This window comes from Schistocerca cancellata, chromosome 12, assembly GCF_023864275.1.
Source record: "Schistocerca cancellata isolate TAMUIC-IGC-003103 chromosome 12, iqSchCanc2.1, whole genome shotgun sequence".
Lineage (NCBI taxonomy): Eukaryota > Metazoa > Arthropoda > Insecta > Orthoptera > Acrididae > Schistocerca > Schistocerca cancellata.
This window is the reverse complement of record NC_064637.1, coordinates 87,808,440-87,819,131: the sequence shown is the minus strand read 5'-3', so window position 1 is coordinate 87,819,131 and position 10,692 is coordinate 87,808,440. Positions and strand designations below refer to the sequence as shown.

At 43.3% G+C, this 10,692-nt stretch overlaps 1 pseudogene; it reads left to right on the top strand.

Annotated features, from left to right (window-relative positions):
- The first annotated feature begins 660 nt into the window (after nucleotides 1–660).
- Nucleotides 661–778, top strand: LOC126110063 (5S ribosomal RNA; annotated as a pseudogene).
- Nucleotides 779–10,692: the final 9,914 nt, after the last annotated feature.

The window sequence follows — 10,692 nt, the reverse complement described above, 5'->3', positions numbered from 1 at the left end:
TTCGAATCCTGCCTCGGGCATGGATGTGTGTGATGTCCTTAGGTTACTTGGGTTTAAGTAGTTCTAAGTTATAGGGGACTGATGACCTCAGATGTTAAGTCTCATAGTGATCAGAGCCATTTGAACCATTTTGATCTGGTTTCTGCACAAGCTGTAAATAACATTACGCTTGCTGTATTTGGTCTCAGCTACCCACATAATTTCAATGACTGCAGTCCAGTCAACATTGTCAAACGCTTTCTCGATATCTACAAGTACTGTAAACGTAGGTTGGACTACAGTCTACGTTAAGCCTTACGTTCTGCATAGCCTCGCGTGTTCCTACACTTCTCCAGAACTCAAATTGATCTTCCGTATGGTCGGCTTCTACTAGTTTCTCTGTTCTGCTGTAAACAATTTGTGTCAATATCTTCCACTGACATACTGAAACAATATTTAAAAGCGTATGCATATGAATTTTTCTCAAGATAATCCGTAAACGTGAATTTAAAAAGTCTGAAATATAGGTGTCCTTTGTGTTACAAGTTCTGTGACGTAAATGTATCTGAAACGTGAAAAACCGCTGATTTCAGACATTTTAACGGAATTTTGTAGTTTAACTTCACCAAAAATAATTATGTACACACTTTCAAATTTTAGTTCAGTAAGTATTGTATATATGCCAACGGCCTTGGCGCAGTGGTAACACCGGTTCCCGTCAGATCACCGAAGTTAAGCGCTGTCGGGCTGGGCTAGCACTTGGATGGGTGACCATCCGGTCTGCCGAGCGCTGTTGGCATGCGGCATGCACTCAGCCCTTGTGAGGCAAACTGAGGAGCTACTCGATTGAGAAGCACCGGCTCCGGTCTCAGAAAATGACGTACGGCCGGGAGAGCGGTGTGCTGACCACGTGCCCCTCCATATCCGCATCCAGTGACAGCTATGGGCTGAGGATGACACGGCGGCCGGTCGCTACCGTTGGGCCTTCATTGCCTGTCCGGGAGGATTTTAGTTTATTTAAGTATTGTATATGAATAGCACATGGATAGTTTAGTATGACATGACTGTATTTTACATGATTTTATTTTCATGTAATGTGGATGACTTCACTTTCAATTTTTATATCTTTATTATTGTCTTGCAGATCTGACTACGATGAAGGTGAAAACTGGAAATTTCTTGTTCAAATTACACTGGGTAACACAAAAATTTAAGAAAGGAAGGAGAAAACCAAATGAAAGTTCAAGGTTTCAGTGGTTATGTGACGTTCTTTCAGTGACTGCAATACCACGTTACTTCGCAGTATGAGCGGACTTATCAGTTATCAGTATGACGTTGCACCCCTGTGGTCTTGGTTGTAAAGGGTGTCATAAAGCCGTCGTACCCCCGAGACAAGCCAGTCCACTGTCATAAGTAGTCCTTGATATTCTGAATGTCTGTGGGACAGAGTTGACTTCCAGAGTGGTACACACAAGTTCTATAGGGCACACACCGATGAATGTTGCTGACCACAAGAGTACCTCAACATCATGCAGACAGTTCATAGCGCCAGGGGCAAGTATGGACGAGCATTGTCCTGCTGAAAAATGGCACCGCTATCTTGTCGCAAGAGAAATAACACACGAGGGCGCAGGATGTCCGTGATGTGAAGTTGCGCTACCAGATTGCCCTCCATCGCTAATAGCCGCACTACTGCTGATGTGAAAGGACTACAGTGCGCTTGTTGCACAGTACTGCGATCCCTGGGGAGGAGAATGCCTGCCCTCCCTTTCCGATCCAGTCCAACATCGAGACACTGTTATTCCATAAATCAGATGCTGATAGCGTTGCCTCACACGTGTACGTGGCATCCCCGTGACCTTCACTGTGCTCCCGCCACATGTGACGCTGTTTGCTCCCCATATACACCCAACTAAGCTTGGTAAGAATACCTGACGCAAAGAACTACAGTTTTAATCATTTTCGTACCCACTGATGCCTTGTACGTGTATCACCATTTTTCCTCAGCCAGCATGTGTGTCATTATGTCCGATAACAGACCATTTAAAAACAGATGACAGATTCGGGGTGCGAATGTGCATGACTTTTTTCCATTTAATAGATGCTCATTCACTTCATCTGGTGCTATGTCTCTCGTCACCTTCGCAATACCATCATCCTTACGAAAATACTCGAGTCTGACTACTTCATTTCGCTATAGTTGAGGTTCTCAAACAGTGAGAGAGGGTATTGGAGGAAGGGCGGTGCCACGGTTCCTGTGTCAAGATGGGAGGGTACGCGAAGGTCTTCTCTACATGATGCGTTCATATAATTCAGAACTACAGTTATTCTTGTAACATAAAACCTATTACATGTATTGTATCACACAAAACTATTATTTTTATTTTTTTAATTTTTTTACGAAACACCAGTCAACATGACGACGGACGGCCATATTTCTTCTTTTTCGTGCTGCAATATAAAAAATTATTGTAGGTTTAACATCTTACAGTGTCTGCACGTATTACTGTTCCACTCAATCTTACACTCGGATCATACGGCAGATGACTATTGTTTACAGTTGTTCGGGCGTCACAAATTATTAATCCACTTGTAATAAAATCTTACTGCTTAACCAACCGCGTCACTTTTCCACTCCCGGCTAAGCGCTAGGTTTATTTTTGGCACTCAAGGTTTTACCATCTGGAACAGAACCACGCGATAAGTCAGTTCTCGGGTTGAAAACTTATTTACTTAGAAATGACTATGATAAATCCGTAGCATCTTAATACATTAACCTGCGAACGACAAGCTTCCAGTGCTATTAAACATCCCGGTTGAATTCCCAGACAAACCCTGACTATCTAAGACGCACTTATTTTTAGTTGAACAACTGAAAAAAATAAGACATATACTCTGGGGTTTAGTTCCAATTTCAAACTGTAGATTCTTCTTGTATGACTGTGTGAGTTGATTCTGAGACTGGAAGAAGGAAAATACATACAATTACTAGAAGCACTATATCAGTCACACGATTTCTGAACTGAGGATGATTTGCTCAATGAGCGTATTGTAGCAAATAAGCTTACCTTGGTGAGAACACGTATAAAGTGTCGTCCAAAATGTAAGAACGCTCCAGTGTCACCTGTTAAATTTTTCGTATATATCTAGGTATTATTTCTATGGTGAACAGACACAATGACGAATTCTCACTGACTTCTCTGTACACATGTTATATTTATTATTTTATTGGTGTGGTTCCAAATACTGAGCACTGAACACTCAATAAACTCAGTTGTTTGTTGCATATGTTCTCCAGTGGCGGGCTTGTCCCGAGGCTTCATCGTAACACATGTCCTGCCGACCAGTCATCCTGTCCTTCCTTCTTCTCAGTGTTTTCCACTTATTCCTGGCCTCGCCAATTCGGCGAAAACCTTTTCATTCCTCAACTAACCAACATACCCAATTTTCAACCTCCTCCTACATTGTTGTTGTTGTCGGCTTCAGTCCTCAGACTGGTTTGATGCAGCTCTCCATGCTACTCTATCCTGTACAAGCTTCTTCATCTCCCAGTACCTACTGCAGCCTACATCCTTCTGAATCTGCTTAGTGTATTCATCTCTTGGTCTCCCTCTACGATTTTTACCCTCCACGCTGTCCTCCAATACTAAATTGGTGATCCCTCGATGCCTCAGAACATGTCCTACCAACCGATCCCTTCTTCTTGTCAAATTGTGCCAAAAAACTCCTCTTCTCCCCAATTCTATTCGGTACCTCCTCATTAGTTATGTGATCTACCCATCTAATCTTTAGCATTCCTCTGTAGCACCACATTTCGAAAGCTTCAATTCTCTTCTTGTCTAAACTATTTATCGTCCCCGTTTCACTTCCATACATGGCTACACTCCATAAAAATACTTTCAGAAACGACTTCCTGACATTTAAATCTATACTCGATGTTAACAAATTTTTCTTCCTCAGAAACGCTTTCCTTGCCATTGCCACTCTACATTTTATATCTTCCACTTCGACCATCATCAGTTATTTTGCTCCCCAAATAGCAAAACTCATTTACCACTTTAAGTGTCTCATTTCCTAATCTAATTCCCTCAGCATCACCGGACTTAATTCGACTCGTTTTGCTTTTGTTGATGTTCATCTTATAACCTCCTTTCAAGACAATCTTAATCCCTTCAACTCTCTTTTTTCGTCATTTTCTCACAGTCCATGATACATGTTCTAGGAATCCTGTGCTGTAGACGTACGTTCTCAGAAATTCCTTCCAACTCAAGGCTTATGTTTAATACCAGTAAACCCCTTTTAGCAAGGAATGTCATCTTTTCACTGACAGTCTACCTTTTTTATCTTCCGTGCTTCACCAGCCACGTTTTGTTTTGGGGAATTTCTTCACGTCGTTTAGTACGTCGTCCCCAATTATCATGTCAAGTTTAATGCTGCTTTCCGTTTCTGGTAATCCTCATAACTTCCGTCTTTCTTTGGCTTACTCTCAGACCATATTCTGTACTCATTAGATTGCTCATTCCATTCGATAGGCCCTAAATACTTCACCAATTCGCGCAGTCCATATTCTGTTCTTATTAGACGATTCCATTCAACAGCTCCTGTGATTCTTCATCTCTTTCGATGAGGACAGAGACACCCTCCTGATTCTTCCTTTCTTTTCGTCATTGCTTCATCGATGTACACGTTGAGCAGTTACAAGTCGTTTCCATCTCATTGTTACCTCTTGGATCTTGCGTATCTACAGTTGATTACAAAGTATTAGTTGTAAGGAACTATAGCAGTTTCTTTCAAAAAAAAAAAAATTGGTTCAAATGGCTCTGAGCACTATGGGACTTAACATCTATGGTCATCAGTCCCCTAAAACTTAGAACTACTTAAACCTAACTATCCTAAGGGCAGCACACAACACCCAGTCATCACGAGGCGTTTTTTTTATCAATTGGTAGCTTAAATCGTGAAATTTTCATGGATAAACGTGTAGATGTGCTCTGGCAGACTCTGTTATGAATTTCAACCACGGTTCGTGTTTCAACAAACCGTCACACTGGAGATTATTTGTTCGCAAGTTCTTGGATGATACCTTGCCAGCCAAATAGATTTTTAGACACGGTCCAACACCATGGTCACCACACTGACCAGACGTAACCCCTCTTAATTGTTTTTGTGGAGTTACAGTTCGGATAAATTGTTCAGCTCACCCGTTCCTGATGTGCAAACCTGTTATTACGACACGAAAACGGGATGTTACATAGGCTACGACGGAACAAATGTTGGCGGTGATGGTTCAAATGGCTCTATGCACTATGGGACATAACATCTGAGGTCATCAGTCCCCGAGACTTCGAACTACTTAAACCTAACTAACGTAAGGACATCACATACATCCGTCTCCGAGGCAGGATTCGAACCTGCGACCGTAGCAGAACCGCGGTTCCGGACTGAAGCACCTAGAACCGCTCGGCCACAGCGGCCGATTGGCGGTAATGAGGAGAGAAAATTGAGTAGGGGAGAGTATTCCACCGCCTTCGCCTCCAACTACCCTTATAACGATGTTTAATATATACTATGTGATCAGAAGTATCCGGACACCACCCAAAAACCAACGTTTTTCATATTAGATGCGTTGTGCTGTCGCCTACTGCCAGGTACTCCGTGTCAGCGATCTCAGTAGTCATTAGACATCATGTGAGAGCAGAATGGGGCGCTCCGTGGAACTCACGGACTTCGAACGTGGTCAGGTGCTTGGGTGTCGCTTGTGTCATACGTTCGTACGCGAGATTTCCTCACTCCTAAAAATCCCTCGGTCCACTGTTTCCGATGTGATAGTGAAGTGGAAAAGTGAAGGGACGCGTGCAGCACAAAAGCGTACAGGCCGACCTCGTCTGTTGTCTGACAGAGACCGTCGACAGTTGAAGAGGGTCGTAATGTGTAATAGGCAGACATCTGTCCAGACCATCACACAGGAACTCCAAACTGCATCAGAATTCACTGCAAGTACTATGACAGTTAGGCGGGAGGTGAGGAAACTTGGATTTCATGGTCGAGCGGCTGCTAATAAGCCACACACCACGCCGGTAAATGCCAAACGACGCCTCGATTGGTGTAAGGAGCGCAAGCATTGGTTGACTAAATTGTGGAAAAACGTTGCGTGGAGTGAAGAATCATGGTACAGAATGTGCCGATCCGATGGCGGGATGTGGATATGGCGAATGCCCCGTGTGCGTCATCTGCCAGCGTGTATGGTGCCAACAGTAAAATTCGGAGGCGGTGGTGTTCTCGTGTGGTTGTACTTTTAATGTAAGGGGCTGCGAGAGTGGAATCCGTCATCAAGGCTAAGGGTGTGCCAACGCCATACTGAATTCCAGCATTAGCGATGGAGGGCGCTACGAATTTGTAAGTCATTTTCGGCAAAGTGTGGTGGTGGTGGTTAGTGTTTTATCGTCCCGTCGACAACGAGGTCATTAGAGACGGAGCGCAAGCTCGGGTTAGCGAAGGATTAGGAAGGAAATCGGCCGTGCCCTTTCAAAGGGACCATCCCGGCATTTGCCTGAAACGATTTAGGGAAATCACGGAAAACCTAAATCAGGATGGCCGGAGACGGGATTGAACCATTGTCCTCCCGAATGCGAGCCCAGAGTGCTAACCACTGCGCCACCTCGCTCGGTCGGCCAAGTGTCCGGATACTTTTGACCACATAGTGTATTCTCTTGTAGTGTCTTTAAACGAGAGTATTCCTGTTTTGTGTGCTTCCGTCATTTTTTCGAAACTGCAAACATTATTTCCGGAAACTAAACTTTCTCCAACTATGATAACATGCTCCAAGGTATGAGTTGGTCATACACTCGGGAACAAATATTCTACTGCAATTTAAAATCGTTTCAGTGGATAAAATGTTGTTGGTGCTGTATTTAATCGTCTATATGTTGCATTATTACTGTACTACACACCAGTGATAAGTAAATGAAATCAAACCAAGTTCAAATAATATCGACAACCAATTACAAGTTAAATGTATTTTGAAATAGCCGCTTTTGAAATTTAGTACAAATTTCCAATATGGAAACTTGTAAAACTGTGAAGACATTAGAGAAACTTAGTTCATTTTCAAAAATCACGTTTTTCCTGGTAAGAGACATTCTTCTCTTTCAAAGTACAAGATGAAGCACGACCGATGAAGAATGGTTTAATTGTCCCCACGATATACAACTAGTTTTGAAAAATATACAGGATTTTACTTGCCGTAGAAACATGCATGTAACCAAAAAATTAACATCATCTTTTGAACAGCTTTAACATAGAGGAAGGTTGCTATCGATGGACCACCAAAATAATATGTGTAATCAAACCTTCGTATATTGTAATAAGTTCTTCATTTGTGAGGCCATAGTGTCTGTTGTTGCTTTATAACTCTTGAGGGTATTTTTGTTCTGTCGATGCAACTACAAAATCCGTCATTTTTATCACCAGACACGTTTCGCTTTATTGAGATAAAGTATCATCAGTGGTAGCGATTTTCGGTGATTTCTCTCTTCGATGTGATAGCAGACGGCATTTCCCGATATAAGCGAGAAATCAACCGAAAATCACCATTACTGATGATACTTTACTTCAATAAAGCGAAATGCATCTGGTGAAAAAAATCACGCATTTTGTAATTGCATCGACAGAACAAAAATACCGTCAAGAATTGTCGTAAGTATTTTATTTTCAGTCTAACTTGAACATTATCTTTTGCATGTTTTTGTAAGTCTTAAACGATCCATTGCCTTGGAACGGCATAGTCTCATAACACGGAAGTTACGACAAGAAATTACGCAATCCAGTACGTTAACGAAAGTCGAAAGCGGTTCCTGCGGTCTTCGATTAGTGCATGTGACGTCAAAATGACGTCATGTTTGCACGAAGTCGTGTGAACTGTAGGTTCCCTTTCCCCCCTCCTCCCCCATCCCTCCCGTTCCACGACACGTTCCTTCAATGTGCAGAATTCAAAATATTTACAAGTGCTGCGCAGAACACAACCACATGCCTCATGGCAATAAAAGCTCTAGAAAACGCCGGAAACTGCTTATGGCGATCTCAAGTGCGAATTCATTCATGGGATTTTAAAATCGGGCACTTGGACGAATAATCGACGAAGAATAGTCAGGTGCTAGGTACAACACTCTACCACCTGGCCTAGACGTTCTAGAACGACGAAAGAGGGCCACGTAGAGGTGCATCCTTAAAAAGGTATGAGTTACGCTACCATTTGCAACAAAGTGCATACCTGTATGTGACAGAGTTACTTCAATTTTTTTTAGTCAGGGAAGGAGCTTATGCTCACCCCATCATATTTCTTGTATTTCCTTATACCCTAAGACTTGGAGAAGCAAATAATAATTCCCGTCCCAAAGAAATCAGGTACTGACAGGTGTGAAAATTACCGAACTGTCAGTTTAACAAGTCACGGCAGCAAAAAACTAACAGGAATTCTTTACAGACGAATGGAAAAATTGATAGATGCATACCTCGGGGAAGATCAGTTTGGAGTTTGTAGAAATTTTGGAACACGCGAGGCAATACTGGCAGTACGAGTCATCTTAGAAAATAGATTAAGGAGAGGCAAACCTACGTTTCTAGCATTTGTAGACATAGAGAAATCTTTTAACTACGCTGGCTTTCAAATTCTGAAGGTGGCAGGGGTAAAATAGAGAGAGGGTAAGGCTATCTACAATTTGTACAGAAACCAGATGGCAGTTATAAGAGTCGAGGGGCACGAAACGGAAGAATTACTTGATAAGGGAGAGCGACAGGGTTTTAGTCCGTCCCCGATGTTATTGAACCAGTAAAGGAAACAAAAGAAAAATTTGGAGTAGGTGGAGGAGATTGGTGTTTAACGTCCCGTCGACATTGAGGTCATTAGAGACGGAGCACAAGCTCGGATTATGGAAGCATCGGGAAGGAAATCGGCCGTGTCCTTTCAAAGGAATCATCCCGGCATTTTCCTGAACCGATTTAGGGAAATCAAGATGGCCGGAGACGGGTTTGAACTGTCGTCCTCCCGAAAGCGAGTCCAGTGTGTTAACCACTGAGCCACCCCACTCGCTATATTTGGAGAAGGACTTAAAATCCATGGAGAACAAATCATAACGTTGAGGTTTGCCATCGACATTGTTATTCTATCAGAGACAGCAAAAGACCTGAAACAATAGTTGAACGAAATGGACAACATCGAAAAAAGCAAAACGAGGATAATGGAATGTAGTCTAATTAAATCAGGTGATGCTGAGGAAATTAGATTAGGAAATGAGGTGATGGTCGAAGTAGCGAGGATATAAAATGTAGACTGGCTATGGGCAGGAAAGCTTTTCTGAAGAAGAGAAATTTGTTAACGTCGAGTATAGATTTAAGTGTAAGGAAGTCGATTCTGAAAGTATTTGTATGGAGTGTAGCCATGTATGGAAGTGAAACGTGGAGGATAAATAGTTTAGACAAGAAGAGAATAGAAGCTTTCGAAATGTGATGCTACAGAAGAATGCTGAGGATCAGATGGGTAGATCACATAACTAATGAGGAGGTATTAAACAGAATTGGGGAGAAGAGGAGTTTGTGGCACAACTTGACTAGAAGAAGGGATCGGTTGGTAGGACATGTTCTGAGGCATCAAGGAATCACCAATTTGGTACTGGAGGGAAGCGTGGAGGGTAAAAATCGTAGAGGGAGACCAACAGATGAATACACTAAGCAGATTCAGAGGGATGTAAGTTGCATTAGTTACTCGGAGATGAAAAAGCTTGCACAGGATCGAGTAGAATGGACAGCTGCATCAGAACAGTCTCTGGACTGAAGACAACAACACCATTTCCTTACAGCTATACTGGCGCTCTATTTACGTACAACGTTTCTGTAGGTTTTGCTGCCGCTACAGACCTCGGAGGAGTGTGGCGGTAGTCGCAACCCTAGCGACGGCCTGGTGGGAGGTTGGCGACCCTCGAGTGCAGGCGGGTTTGTCTCCCGCTGTGTGACCGCACCTCCGCCCCCGCAGGGAGCCGCTGGACGCCCCCGCACCCCTGCCGCGAGCAGAGGTGGACATCGCCGCTACCGGGCACGGACGACGCAAGACGGGGGATCTTCAGCCACAGTCCACAGATGCCTGCGCCCACGTCACGTCGCCTCAACAGGTCAGTAGCAACGCGGCTCTTCGTACTCTTCCTGTACGACAGTATTCCGCTGTCATTATCGTTATCGGGGTCGTGCACTAGTCTGCCTGAGGCCATGTGCCAACTAGCAGTGACACAGCTGTCGGTGGAGTAGTGCTAGCGAAGCTGCTTCTGGAAACACTTGAGTTCCGGTCGCCAGTTTCTACCGTGACACTAGAACACTTGACAACATAATCTGAACGAAGCTACTTCCTGATATTCTAGCCATACCCGAAACGCGTACGTAACTAGAGTTTTTATAGCAAGTGGACTCTTGTTACTAGCTGCCTAGTTGGTGAATAAGGACGTCCTCAACTATTGATGTAATGATCGCAGGCGTACTGTGCTATTTTACATCGCGAGGTTCCGTAGTAATCAATATTCAGAATTTAAGAAATATCAGTCTTATTACCACAGTAGCGACCAATTATCTCATTGCCATATGATTAAAGGGGTGAATGGAGCATACTTGCAGTCGCAGGTAGCCTGTCTAAAGCGTTTCCACTGACAACAAACATTTAACCACTGGTAT